Source organism: Ornithorhynchus anatinus, chromosome 4 (genome assembly GCF_004115215.2).
Source record: "Ornithorhynchus anatinus isolate Pmale09 chromosome 4, mOrnAna1.pri.v4, whole genome shotgun sequence".
Classification (NCBI taxonomy): domain Eukaryota; kingdom Metazoa; phylum Chordata; class Mammalia; order Monotremata; family Ornithorhynchidae; genus Ornithorhynchus; species Ornithorhynchus anatinus.
In genome coordinates this window covers 11,550,981-11,566,814 of record NC_041731.1, presented here as the reverse complement: position 1 = coordinate 11,566,814, position 15,834 = coordinate 11,550,981, and positions in this window count along the sequence as shown.

Here is a 15,834-nt window from a genome sequence, read left to right as displayed (position 1 = left end):
AAGAGTGTGGGACATGTACCATGTCCAACTTGATTTGCTTATATCTACCCCAGAGCTTGGTACAGTGCCTGGCACATAGTAAGCGGTTGACAAATACCATTAAAAAAACCACAAAACACCTTATCATTAGCTTTAAATGATTTAATCACCTTCCTTCCTCCTATGTAACCTCACTCATTCCCTATTACAACTCAGCACGCTCACCTCACTCCTCTATTGCCAACCTACTCACTGTACCTCGCACTTGTCTATCTCTCAGTCGACACCTCATCACATCCTGCCTCTGGCTTAGAACTCCCTCCCCCTTCATATCCTACAGACCTTCAAAGCCTTATTAAAATCGAAACTCCTCCAAGAGACCTTCCCTGTCTAAGCTCCCATTTCCCCGACTGGCTCTCCCTCTGAGTCTCCTTGCACTTAGGTTTGTGCCCTTTATTCACCCCACCCTCAGCCCCCTCAGCACTTAGGTACATACCTGTAACTTACGTATATTAATGTCTGTCTCCCCCTCTAGACCGCAAACTCTTTGTGGGCAGGGAACATGTCTACCAAATCTGCTATATGGAACTTTCCCAAGCATTAGTTCGGTGTTCTGCACACAGTAAGCACTCACTAAATATGATTGCAGGCAGGACCTTGTGGCTAACTTTTTGATGTTTGGTCTTTAGCTATTGATGTTTAGACTCTCCAGCGCTTCATCATGAGCTTCATTCATAATTCAATCACGTACTTCATTCATCATTCAATTGGTCGGTACTATTTATTGAGCTCTTGCTGTGTGCAGAGCACTGAGCTAAGCACTTGGGAGCGAGATGTGGAGGTAGATGGGCAGCCAATGAAGGTTGCTTACCCTGAGTTTTCAGATTGCCTGTTTCCGAGGAACGACGTGGAGTATTTGGAAATAACTGAGGAATTTCCGTCCCAGGAGCTGGCCAGGTCAAGAGTTTGAAGTTAGGCCTGGTTTTAGAAGCAATGGAGCTGGGAATCTGGTTGTGAGGCACTCTGTCAGATAGTAATGGGGGTCAGGATGGGAAGCTGGGGAAAGGAGAGTTTGGAGGTGTTGGCATGCAAGACTGGAAGGGAATGGAGAGAGCAGATGTGCAAGATGGGGAGAGTTGGTAGAGAGTCTTGAAATGGAGGGAAATGGGAAGACAATGGGAAGTCAATTAATACACTACTCCTCTGTAGGAATCCTGCCCCTCAGTACCGGGTAATATTATCATTACAGTAATCTAGGGAAACATTGGATATTTTGATCTGAGTGATTTTATTTTATGTAACTGGATTTGAATGGCAAAATCTATTTCTTGCGTGCCCAGTGTAAGCACTCACCCCTGCGGATAAAGGAAGTTAAATGAAGTTCTTAATTTATTGTTAGTGTTACGATGCACAGGATAACTATAGCTTTCAAAGCTGCAATGGCTTCATGTATGAAAACGGGGGAGAGGTTGTGATTTGACACAGCCGTTGAAAGGTTTTATGGTTAGTACTCTATTATGGCTAATGATTCCACTGATAATCGTCATATTGGGCAGTAAAGTTGGCTTTGCAATTCTCAGATTTTGACCTATTTTTTGCTCCTGTTTCTTATGTTTCCTGCCCTACTCCACTTCTACTTCTGTTTCTTTTTGAGGATAGAATCTGGTAGTCATCCCTTGTATGAGTCCCTATCCATCGCTGCAGCTCGATCTCTGTAGACTCGGTTGTTTTTATAAAACCACTGCTGCAAGCTTCTTTCCCCTTGAATAATAAGTGGATGACAAAAATTCAGGATTTTTATGTCATAGGATTACTCATAGTTGAGAGAAAGAAAAACCTTTACAAAATAGAGGAGCCTAAACAGCTTCTCTTCTTTTAGCATTTCCCTAAATTGGTTACTTTCAGTCTTATTTAACTTTCCCTTGTAATGTCTAGTCCCTCTACCACTCTCTTCCTCTCTCTTGCTAATCACCTTCCCTCTGAGTCAAAAGTCATTTACTTTAATATATCTACATTTAGTATCCTAAAAATGAATGATTTGCTTCTGAGTGGAGTTCATCCAATTGGTACATTTGTCCCTTACTTGGATGAAAATTATGAGATCAAATGTTATGCAACAAAAGAACAAAACTCACCTTGTTGTTGTTGTCTTATGCTGTTGAGACATGTCCGACCCATAGTGACGCCATGGACACATCTCTCCCAGAACACCCTTCCTCCAACTGCAATCGGTCTGGTAGCGTATCCATAGAGTTTTCTTGGTAAATGTACGGAAGCGGTTTACCATTGTATCCTTCCGCGCAGTAAACCTGAGTCTCCGCCCTTGACTCTCTCCCGTGCTGCTGTTGCCCAGCGTGGGTGAGTTTTGACTTGTAGCAGATCGCCTTCCACTCACTAGGCACTGACCAAGCTAGGAATGGAATGGGTATGCCTCTGCTTGACTCTCTCTCCCATAGTCGAGACTGGAAGAGTACTGGAAACTCTAGAGGTGTGTCCCTGAGAGGTGAAAACTCACCTCAGAAGGAATCAATCAGTGAATCAATCAATGGTATTGACTGAGTGCTCACCGTGTACAGAACTCTGTACTAAGCACTTGAGAGAATACAATATGACAGATTTGGTAGATATGCTCCCTGTCCACAATGAGGGAAGACATAAATAATTTGTTTTAATGGCACGAGGAGAAATTAGCACAAGCAATTTCAAGGATGTCTTCATTAGCATTTCTGAGTCCTGCTAGGAAGATTTCTCTAGAGTTTAAGACTTCTCTAATCTCTCTAAACTGTAGACTTCCTCATGGGCAGAGAATATGTCTTCCAACTCTGTCATATTGTACTCTCCTAAATGCTTAGTACAGTGTTCTCAACACAGTAAATGCTCAATAAATACCATTGTTGATTCATTTGACTGATTGATTCATTCATTCATTTTCAGTGGGACTTTCAGAGAGTCCCTAGAATTAAACGTTACCACTATAGGAATAGCTAATAAAGCTTGTCGATTAGAACACCAAAGACAAGCAATCCCAGAGAATCTTGAAGTATTATGCTTTTGAACACAGAGAGCTCTAATTACGTCATTTTACATTTTTTACTATCACATATCACATGAAAATTGAGGTAAACTTTCATTTCAAATCAATTAAGGGTGAAAACCAATAATTCTCACCCTAAAATAAGATTAATTGAATCACTTTAATAGGGAAAATTGCCATGGGTAAGAGAAAGCAAGATCCCATAATGGAAAATGTAACACTCTCTTTAGGCCCTCTATAATTTTGGTAACAAAGATACTAGTAATGATGCGATATACTTACAATATCAAGCATTTAGTAGAATGCCCAGCACACAATAAGTGATTGATTGATTGATAGGTATCTAGTGCCGACATCTAGATATGGTGCAAACCCTATATACCAATCATCTTATTTGCAAATAACATGGGAGAGTATGTCAATCTAGTTTCAGTCTTTTCACCCATGCTTGAATTCATCAATCAATCAGTGGTACTTATTGTGCACTTAATATAGGTGAAGAGCACTGTACTGAGCACTTAGGAGAATACAGTATAAAACAATTAGCTGACATGTTTCCTCTCCATAATGAGCTTCAATAATGTATCCTCTCCAACATGGAGGAGCGTAGAGTTCAAGAATATATTCATATTAATTGCATGATTGCCTTCATCATATAATTGCCCACCTAAATATTTAGAAGAGGATATAAGATTATTTTTTATACTATGTATTTGTAATCAGGGATACCCACATGCACCAGGCTGAAGAGGAGGAGCATAAGGTTGAGAACATGACAACACTACAGATGGAGAGAGTTAATTCATTAGGATTTCCACTTCCTTCTTCCTTCCTTTCCTCCTCCTTTTTTTTTCTTCTCTCTTTGTTGCTAGCATATTATAAGACTCAGGTGACATTCCCAACCCTGTTTTCAATGTAATAAAAATGATGAAGAAAAGTCGGGGGATTCGGTAAATAAATGTAGGTATACTGTAGGCTCAGCAAGAGGGATGAAAAAAATCATTTCTAAACGTGGACTCTAGATTGATTTATTTGTCCATTTGATTCTAGCACCCTTGGACCCTGTAGATAGCAGTTAGTTTCCTGCTTTGGTTTTCCTTGGAAAACTGGGGAAGAATTGGAGTAGCCTCAGGAGAAGGCTAAAACTCCATCAAGAAAACTGGCCGTGTTGAAATAGATCATATTATCTGTATCTTCTGGTCAGAACTACTGACCATGAATACCTACATTTGCGGAGCAGTCAGAAATTCAGAATTCAGCCATCTAGAACTCTTGGGTGTGTGAGGTGGCAGGGGTGGGGGTGGGGTAAATGTGAGATGGAGACAGAGACCCAATGAATAATAAACTACAAAAATACAAACAAACAAGTTCAAAAGCTTGAGAAGCTTCTTTGAACTCACAGACAAAGAGAGTCCTGCAGAAATGTGCTATTCATGTTTAAAAAAAAAAGACCCACACCTTCCAGTTATTGAGACTGAGTCTTTATACAATAGAAACAGCTTTCAACTCTCCACCATTGCATCTGAGGAACAATAGTCAATGCCATAAATATTCATGAAAGCCTTATATGTGTAAAAAATTAATAATGCTAACGATGCTTTCTGGACCATTATTCTTCTGACTTTTTAGTCAGAGTAGCTCAGCACACAGAGCCAGTGGGAGTGGAGCCGAATTTATTCCGAGTCATCTTAGATTACTTTGGCCGGAATTACAATCCAGATGAATGGCCGATGCTCTGCTGATGATTTTAAATCGAAAACCTTGAATGAGTTTTTGTTCCCATACAGAGCTGTCTCTGAGAAAGGGAGAAGACCAAGTCAACTCTTTCTGGAAAGCAGAAGGGAAAAACAAACGTAATGAAACAGAAATCGCTTAATGCCGAATCCTAAAAAATTCTGATCTATTAATTCCAAGGACCTCGCAAGTATTTTCCTCCACTGTGGGCAGAAGATATAATTTCTCATCCTCCTTGAAAAGTCCAGCACTTTGCTCGACTAAGGAAAAACAGTAAGACATGAGAGGAAAATCAAAATGAAATGGGGCTGGGCTACGTTCTACAGTGCTTGTGGGTCTCACAAAGTGTCCTCAAGAGAAGCCTGGCATGGAAATCACACTTAAGCATGTCAGTACCTACTCACTGTGTCTCGTTCTCATCCCTGTCTCTGTCAACGTCTGGCTCAAACCATCTCTCCTGCATGGAACTTGCTCCCCTTCACATCTGGCAGACCACAGCTCTCCCCATCTTCAAGGCTGAAATTGCATCTCCTCCAAGAGGCCTTCCCTGATTAACCATCATTTCTTCACTCCCGACTGCCTCTCAGCACTTTTGCATCACCCATGCACTAAGATGCTCATTCTTTCAGCACTTGGGTATTTCTCCCAGGTGGCACATATGTAAGTATCTTTCAACTCTGTTATATCCCCCAACCTGTAATTTATTTTAATGCCTGTCACCCCTTCTAGATCCTCGAGGGCAGGGATCCTGTCTATTAACTCAAATGAATTCTTGCAAGAATTTAGGACAGTGCTTGGCACAGAGTACACATTCAAAATACACACCATTAATTGCTTGATTGATCCAAAAAATATGCTGTAACATATGAGAAGCACCCTGGCCTCGTGGAAAGAACACGAGCCTGGGAGTCAGAGAACTGGAGTTCTAATCCCGGCTCTGTCGATTAATTGCCGTGTGATCTTGGGCAAGTCACTTCACTGTTCTGTGTCTCAGTTTCCTCAGTTGTAAAGTGGGGATTAAATCCTACTTCCTCCCACTAAGACTTTGAGCCCCAAGTGGGACAGAGACTGTGTCCACTCTGATAAACTTGTACTACCCCAGTGTTTAGATCAGTGCTTGACACAGTAAGCACTTAACAAATACCAATAATTTTTTTTTTAATCTTGCAGGGTCAGGCCAGCTCCAAAGTCTTTGAGGAGTTGGGGTCATAGGTAGTCTGCTCTTCACTCCTTTCTTTACTCCTCCCTCTCCAGTGTAACACTGGACATTTTCCTGTTAGTTTCTCCGAACCTCATCTAGGTCATTCCCGTTCCTGTTCCAACGACTGCCTCTCAGCAGGCGAAGCCGCACAGTAGTTTAAGCATCTCTCCCCCTGCCTGAGAGGGGAGAGAGAGAGATTTAATCAAGTGGTGTCATCCCCATATGGTGCAAAAATCATCCTAGTCTACATAATAGCATAATATCGGGCAGCTATTGGGTTTCTGAAATGAAAAATCAAGTCAGCTTTTCACCATCAAAACAAGTCAAAGACAAAGCAGATGTTATACCACCTCTCCTCACCATATGTTAGCCAACTCTTTATTATGTAGATAGATCAAACACCTAATTATCGGCCCTCATGTGGCCTTTAGCAGATGCACTGCTAGTACATTTTCAACTTTATTCTCACTGACCCCAACATTAGCCTACTATCCACCTTGATGTCTACCTTCTCTAACGTAGAAAGTAAAGTGTGTCTTCATTCAAAAAGTCATGCATTTCTGCATTTGTAAAAATATATTTTTAACAATATATGAGGGATATTGGGAAATAGTGATAACAGTGGTATTTGTTAAATGCTTATTAGGTGCTTAGCCCCGGGATAGATACAGTATGATCAGATCAGACACTGTCACTGGTCACAGATCTCTGTTCTTCACAGAACTCACAGTCTAAGAGGGAGAAAGAAGGGATATTTCTGAGGCACAGAGAAGTTAAGTGACTTGCCCCGGGCACATATCAGAACCTAGGTCTCCGGACTCCCAGACCTATGCTCTATCCACTAGGACAAGCTGCTTTTCATTGGACACAAACATATATATAACAGATTGGGAATTTTAAATTCCTTTTTGGTCATATCTGATTTAATTGGAGCAAACCAAAGGAGAAAACAAGGAGAAAAACAAAGGAGTAAAATAAGGAAATGTAGAAAAGTAGGGTAAATAGGAGCCAAAAGAGAGAGAGAATGAGGTCCAAAGGAATACCCTTTAGCTCACGTGTCTCTCATTTAGTTGTTTCTACCTACTCAAACTCCAGAAATGGGAAGGAGATTTATTATGCTCTGTAGCTGGCTGCTCAAGCCAGGTTTGACTCTTACTTATATAGAATCTTCCAGAATCAAGTGTATTTTTTTGAGCTGTACTGAATAATGCAGAATTTAGTACAATAGACTAGATATGATCTCTTCCCTAAAGAAGCCTGCCGTCTAGCAAGAAAGTTAGGTGTGTTGGCTCAGAAGCCTCTAGAACAAACCAATAGTTCAAGATCCTTCCCAGGGGTTGCTTGGACAAGCAATCAAATGTTTGCCCTCTTTGACACCATCCTAATGGTGAGGGCTGTTCATTTCACATTCCTAATTTTCCGACTATATCCCTGATTAATTAAGTTAATAGTGTGATCTTTTTATTTAGACTGATAAGGACTTTCTGACCTTGAGGAAGGAAAAAAAAATCCTCTTTTTGGGATAACAATTTTGTTTTGAATTTCTTCACTTTTGGAAGTCTCTCTCTCTTTCTTTCTCTCTCGATTATTTTGAAAACATGAAGCAAAGATCCTAGCATATTTTGGAGTCGATCTGTGCTCCTCTTTTTGAGGACAGTTAGTAATTTAGATCAAAATCCAATGGATCTTTTTAGGAAAATTGTGGGCTTGCCTAGGTAGTTCCTTCTATACATAGCTAGGGAGGGTAACTTTTTATTTTGGGTGAGAAATTAACTTAGATCAATGCTTAAAGGGTTGAGGTTCCAGAGAGTAAGCAAAAGAGAGAAAGGAAGAAAGAGAGAGAGAGAAGAAAGGAAGACAGGTACCCAGAGAAAAGAGAAGGGAGGCAGTGAGGCAGGCATAAGAGACAGGCAGGAAGGCGGTCTCAGCACAGAGTAGAGAGAGCATGGAAAACGAGATCTGGAGGAGAGATGTGAATGCACAAAAATGTGGATAGACTCTGCCTCGGTCAGAGTAGAAGTCAGGTGCAGGTGAAAGGAAGTCACCTTGGTCCTGGATCAGGTCAAGAGGCTAGACTTCTGGCCTAGTTTCACCCCCTTCCACCCAACTCCATTCAGTCTTATCCTGTCTTCATGGCTCGTATGCAAGTTGCAAAGACAAGACCTGGGATCCGACAAACCCTCCACCGATGGCCAGGTTCAGAATGTGATTGAGGAAGGCCCTGGGATCTCTACGATGGCCCTCACCTGTAGCCCAGCCCCTGGAGACTAGGAAATCCTGACCATTGAGTGGAGAAAGCTCATTTCCTCCCAGAGACTGAATTCAGGAGGAAATAGAGCTGTTGTAAGGAACCATTTTCTAGAAGTAATGACCGTTTCTGATGGGACCCAGATTCTCGTTCTGGTTCTGATTCCGAAAACTGTGTGACAAAGACAGAGACCCTGATTCTTAGCTTCCTTGGGCTGCCTCGAGGCTCAGCCCCATTTCCAGCAGCAGCCTTCAACAGCTTCTATGGTTCCCTTGCCCCCCTCCCCTCAAAGGCCAAAGCTGGGGCATCTGCTTTCACAGTAAGGAATGGTGGCAAGGGAGACTCAGGGTAAGATCACGTAAACGAGGTTGAATGAGGGAAACATATGCCTTGAGCTCTGAGTTTCAAGTTCCTGCGAACCCTGAGCCAAGACCTGGGTGGTGAGAATTTGTCTTCTCCAAGGAAGTGGCCCAGGCCTCTTCCTGAGCCTCATTTCTAAGCAGTTATGTGATCTGTGGGTTGTGTTCAAGCCCCCATGAATGCACTGTGCCAACCACTGGGACTCTTGAGAAGCATATCAGTGTGATTGTTCTATCAGTGTCTAGGATGTAGTAGATCCTCGATGAATATTATTTACAATGATAACGTTCTCCTCTCGCCACAGATATTTGAACGTGAATCTCTGACTCATATTTCACTATCATACTCAGGGAAAAATTTTTTTAAATCCTCCATATTGAATATATGTTTTTCAGGATAAATTGTGCTATGGAGTTTCTATGTATCTGGTATACATGTCTCATGTAGACTTTTGGGGCATTTTAATCTACATGCTGTTATTTGGGTTTATCACATTCTTACTTGCAATCGTTCGAGGAACTTCAATGTTCACTTTTCCTTTATAAAACTTCCAAGTATAATTGCTCATTTTCTGCATCAGGTTGCACTTTTTGTTTTCATTTTATGCTCTTTTTTATTGCTGCCTTAATATCCTATGTGGAATATCAGTCCATTGTTGTGCTTATTAGTTGGTTTCCTTATCACCGATAAACATGATCTCAGCCCATTATTCGGCTATCTTTTAGAGATACATTACACATAATTGCCCTCATTGTTATGCTGCTCCTGGCTTTTAAGGGAAAAAAAACTTGCCATACAATTAATTGGAGTAAATATTATAGTGTTGACTTGGTCATTGTTTTGCAGATTTCCCCTCAGGAGGGGGAGAAAAACTGAGAAAGAGTGGAATTCCAACCATTATGACCCATTTGACTATATCCTCTTATAGTTAACTTAGTTGGCTACCATTCATGAAATCTGATGAGTTATATACAATGTTACTCTTCTTTGTAGACCTATTTGGCTTCATATTTTCTTTTATACTGTTGCTCTATAAATACTGAGAGGACCTTTGATTGAAACAAGAAAAATGAAAAAAAAATGGGTGGAATTCATCTTTGATTTAGAAAAGTTCTCTGATGGTGTTGAGTCTTCATATAGTCCACAAAAATTCAGTCCCTACAAATTTAAGGGTGTCAGCCTTGACTCCCTCTAGACTGTGAATTCCTCCAGACTGTAAACTTCTTATGGGGAGGGAACGAGTCTGCTAATTCTTAAACTCATCCCTGTCTCACAGAAGGCTCACAAACAAGGGACTAGAACAGGTATTTAATCCCTGTTTCACAGATGAGGAAGCAGAGCCCAAGAAATGTTAAGTGACTCACCCAAAGTCACAAAGCAGGTGAGTGGCGGAGTTGGGATTTAGAACCCAGGTTAGATGTGTACATAAATGCTATAGGGATTGTGAGTACTTAAATGCTTAGGTAATATTTTAGGTAATTTGAGAGGACTGAAGTGATAGCTGTGAGATACAAAGTGCAGAAATTAGAGATTCGTGGGGTCATCTGTGGAAACAAAGTGTGTGTTGGGTATTAAGACTATTCTTCTTGTGCGGTAGAGAGTATGGGAGAACAGTGCATCCTCATTCACTTCATTTTGTGTTCGCCCTCATAGGAGCTCAGTGACAAGGTCATTATCTGCAAACGAATATACTCCATAAATTATAAATTGGATTTTGCCTATAGAAACTACTTTAAGAAATTTTCAAACTTAAGCTCTCTAGGAGTGGGAGAAGGAGGCTTCGTAGTATCATAATCGCACTGTCTAAATGTGTCAGTTTGCCCGCATCTGGGATTTTGAGGGAATGGACTTTCTGTGTTGAAAGGAGCTAAAGAACTCACACTGACTGATGTTCCAAGTGTCTTTGAATGGGCTCAGCATATGTGGCTTAGTGGAAAGAGCACGGGCTTGGGAATCAGAGGTCATGGGTTCTAATCCCAGCTCCACCACTTGTCAGCTGTGTAACTTTGGGCAAGTCACTTAACTTCTCTGTGCTTCAGTTCCCTCATTTATAAAATGGGGATTAAGACTGTGAGCCCCACGTGGGACAACCTGATAACCTTGTATCTATCCCAGTGCTTAGAACAGTGCTTGGTACATAATAAGGGCTTAACAAATACCACTATTATTATTATTATTACCAAATAGGACACTCCACAAAAGTTTTATTTTTTAAATCTTTTTAAACTTTGAAGTTAAGGAATTAAAAAAATATATTCGTAAACATAGTGGGAAAAAAAGCTTAGCTGTTATCCAAGTTAATTCTTTATGTTTCTTTATAGGTCATTGACAATCCTGCCCCGTTCCAAACTCATCCTACCTATATTTCATGTTTCAAATCTTCACCCCACCTGAGACTCTCAAAGCCATGGGGCACTAAGTACTGGGTTAGAGACCACCACAGTCCAGCCTCATCCCACCCATGGCTCTGTGGACCCTCAGTGCCAGGGAAGATTTCTGCTACATGAGTCCTCCTAGAACTATTTTGGGGAACAAATGTATTTGGAAACGGCAACTCTGATGTCTTGCAAAAATGTGGCACATAGTTAAAACCAGAAACAAGGCTGTGCTCTAATGGTCCCATTAAATTGTTCAGAGCTCAGGCTAGTACTTACAGTTATACTTAAAAGCATTCCCCTAAGGACTATCCTAAAGGAATTGCAGTATTATGTTCATTCAAATAAATGCCTTGCAATTTGTTCCTAATAAAATCTAATCTCTAGAATTGTTTCCCTCCTCCTCATTAATGAATTAAATGAGGGAGGGTGACAACTGTAGCAGAATGTGAAAATGTCCTCTGGCTTTCCTGCTTCCATGGCTGGGGAATCATATGGGAAATTTTGAACAGACACTACTTATCGACATTTACAGGAGGGAAATAAATGGGGACTTGGGAAAAATGATATTAATGCTCTCGATGATCTATTGGTAGCAGAACATAGACATGTTTCTTCTTGAATATTTGAAATTATTGGCCCTTGTAATGGTGTTTTCCAGTTAAATAAATCCTGTTGATTAATAATAATAATAATAATAATAATAAAGTTATTTGTTAAGCACTTACTATGTGCAGAACACTGTTCTAAGCGCTGGGGTAGATACAGGGTAATCAGGTTGTCCCACGTGAGGCTCACAGTTAATCCCCATTTTACAGATGAGGTAACTGAGGCACAGAGAAGTTAGGTGACTTGCCCACAGTCACACAGCTGACAAGTGGCAGAGCCGGGAGTCGAATGGAGTTTAAAGATTAGATGTGTCATGTGACTTTATTTCCTAATAAAAAGATGTGTGACACTGTCCTGAAATGCAATGGTTTTGGATTTAGCATTTGAATAAAAGAATGCAATCCTGGCCGAGTTGCTGAGAGAGGTTTCTGTCCATTTGGGTCAAAGGGGAATATTTATAGATTATTTAGTATTGACAGATTTTTTAAGCTTAAGGCATATTTCATTGTCAGTCTACCAATCAGCGGTATTGTTTGAACACTTACTGTGTGGAGGGCACTGTATTAAGTGCTTAAAAAAGCACGATAGAGTGGGGAGACGTAATCGCTGCCCACAAGGACCTTATATCCTAGTGGGCAACTTTAATAAATTATTTTAGCAATTACAAAACATTCTTATTTTGTAAATGATTTTTGAAAGTGATTTTAGGTTAGAAATGCCTGGTTAAAGTCTACGAAGTTTAGTGATCTGGAGATGAAGAAACCAAACTACTGTCACATATTAAACTGCAACTGTGAAAACCTAAAAGATCTGTGTCTAAGTCTGTTACAGGATGTTGACTGAAACAGCAAATTACCACTTACAATTATGGATATTTTTTTCCATGCACTTAAAGTAATTTTGAAAAACAACCCTATGACCTTTTTTTCTTCCTGGAATGAGTCAGCGTTGAAAGTATTTTTTTCAGGAGAGAACTTGAAACATTGAGTCTGTCATTTTCCTCCAGACACTGGTCAAAATGATCCTCAAAGTGAATACATAACACGTTTGATCACTGTTTTTGCATACAAAGGATCCTTGTCCTGCCCCATGCCATTAGCTTCATGGCACATTGACAGAGCAATGTGACTTCCCTGACTTCATCTCTTCCATGAGCAGTTGCTGATGGCACTTCTGTTTGCTGTCCCAGTTGTAACCAGAAAGCCAGGATCTAACCTTGCTCGGCAATTATAAAATCACTTCATTTTCCCCTGCTTTTTAAATGGTATTTGTTAAGCCCTTAGTATGTGCCAGGCACTGTTCTAAGAACCCAGGTAGGTACAAGCTAATCGGGATGGACACAGTCCACGTCCCACCAGGGGCTCACAGTCATAATCCCCATTATAAAGATGAGATAACTGAGGCAAAAAGAATTGACGTTCTTGCCCAAGGTTACACAGCGGACAAATGATGAAGCAGGGATTAGAACCCAGGTCTTGTGACTCCCAGGCCCAGGCTCTTTCCACTATGCCACGCTGCTTCTCTTAGTTGAAGTCCTAAAGACCACATGAAAATGGTCACTGTGAAGAAGGCGTGCTCCTTCGGTCAACACCATGTAATAATAATATAATAATAATGGTATTTTTAAGTGTTTACGGTGCCAGACGCCGTTCTAAGCACTGGGGTGGATACAAGCAAATCGGATTGGACACGGTCCCTGTCCCATGTGGGGCTCACGGTCTCACTCCCTATTTTACAGGTGAGGAAACTGAGGCAAAGAGAAGTGAAGTGACTTGCCCAAGGTCACACAACAGACAATGGTCGACCCAGAATTAGAACCCATGACCTTCTGACTCCCAGCCTCGTGCTCTATCCACGAGGCCATACTGCCCCTCTTATTTGTTAAAACAACATTTTCTGCCTCTGAGATTCACCCTTCCTGTATGTGTCCGCCCAGCCATCCCTCAGGAAAATGGACCAGTGGTCTAATAGACCATGAAGTTTCCTTCATGGATTTGCAACTAAACCATTTGTTCTTCCACTTTAACAGTAAGAAAAAACCAAAATCAGTTAGTTTTCAATGCCTTCAGTGTTTTAGCTTTGGGAAACCTTCCTTTCAGTTCCTCAATTACAAAGCGAGTTTCATTTCTGTTGCTTTCAGTAGTATTTCCCAAAGTAAATAGTCACAGTTGTTCACCTTAAACAACACCAGCATGTCTTAGTGGATAAAGCACGAGCCTGGCAGCCAGAGAACTTGGTTCTAAACCTGAATCCGCCACTCATCTGCTGCGTGACCTCGAGCAAGTCATTTAACTTCTCTATGCCTCAGTTTCCTCATCTGCGATATGGGGATTCAATGTCTGTTCTCCTTCCTACTTAGATTATGAGCCCCATGTGGGACTTGAACTGGATCCAGCCTGATTAACTTATATCTATCCCAGCACTTAGAACAGTGCTTAACAAATGCCATTTTAAAAAATCAGACATCCGTAAGTGCCGTAGCTACAGTTCCCAGTACAGAGGTGTGCTGGTAATACAATACACAGTTTAATAATTTTCTTATTTCAGTGAGATTGATCAGTCATACTTGAGTGTTTACCTTGTGCAGAGCACTGTACCGAGCACTTGAGAGAATACAATACAACAGAGTTGGTAGATACATTCTCTGCCCACAGTGAGTTTACAGATTGCAACTCAACACTTACAGATGAGTTTGTTTCACGAATAAAAAAAATATACACATATTTGCAAATGGTCAGTGTTGGGTATTTAGGTTGTAGGTATAGTGTGTGTGTGTTTCTGTGTTTGCATTCCTTTGTGGATCAAAGATTGCATGACCACCTGTGAGAAATCCCCTTCTTAAACAACTCCAGTGGTTGCCTATCGACCTCCGCTCCAAACAAAAACTCCTCACTCTAGGCTTCGAGGCTCTCCATCACCTTGCCCCTTCCTACCTCTCCTCCCTTCTCTCTTTCTACCGCCCACCCCGCACGCTCCGCTCCTCCGCCGCCCACCTCCTCTCCGTCCCTCGGTCTCGCCTATCCCGCCGTCGACCCCTGGGTCACGTCCTCCCGCGGTCCCGGAACGCCCTCCCTCCTCACCTCCAGCAAACTGATTCTCTTTCCCTCTTCAAAACCTTACTTAAAAATCACCTCCTCCAAGAGGCGTTCCCAGACTGAGCTCCTCTTCCCCCTCTACTCCCTCTGCCATCCCCCCTTTACCTCTCCGCAGCTAAAGCCTCATTTTCCCCTTTTCCCTCTGCTCCTCCACCTCTCCCTTCCCATCCCCACAGCACTGTACTCGTCCGCTCAACTGTATATATTTTCGTTACCCTATTTATTTTGTTAATGAATTGTACATCGCCTCGATTCTATTTAGTTGCCATCGGTTTTTACGAGATGTTCTTCCCCTTGACGCCGTTTAGTGCCATTGTTCTCGTTTGTCCGTCTCCCCCGATTAGACTGTAAGCCCGTCAAACGGCAGGGACTGTCTCTATCTGTTGCCGACTTGTTCATCCTAAGCGCTTAGTACAGTGCTCTGCACATAGTAAGCGCTCAATAAATACTATTGAATGAATGAATGAATGAATGAATTTAATCCCTGTTTGCAAGCCTGCTAAAGCAAATGCCTCCCATTAGTTCTTTATACATCCCACCCCAGCCAGCAAAGTGGTGATGTGCCAGATATAACAACACTCCTTTCTACCCTGCTTTGTTTTTGCCTGACAAATCTCGATTCAAAACACCAAGGATAATGCCTCAGTCTCCTCCTGTGTTTTGCATAGCCCTGGGAAGCTCTGAGGCAGTGAAATAAATATCCTCATACCTGAGTGGGCTCCTGAGGCAAAGCCTAAACTATCTGCCTGAATAAATTAATTCCTACCTTACACACTCTGTAAGAGCAGTGGATGGCACCCGGAAGAGCCAGAGGCAATGCTTTGGTCCTGTGGAGCTCAATAGTGACTTAAAGAAAAACCAAAAAGCTGAAAATAAACTTTGTAGTCATTCATTCATTCATTCAATAGTATTTATTGAGCGCTTACTATGTGCAGAGCACTGTAATAAGCACTTGAAATGTACAAATCGGCAACAGATAGAGACAGTCCCTGCCAATTGATGGGCTTACAGTCTAATCGGGGTAGACAGACAGACAAAAACAATAGCAATAAATAGAATCAAGGGGATGTACATCTCATTAAAACAATAGCAATAAATAAAATCAAGGTGATGTAAATCTCATTAACAAAATAAATAGGGTAATTAAAAATATATACAAATGAGTGGACGAGCACAGAGTTGAGTTCTTTTATAACCTA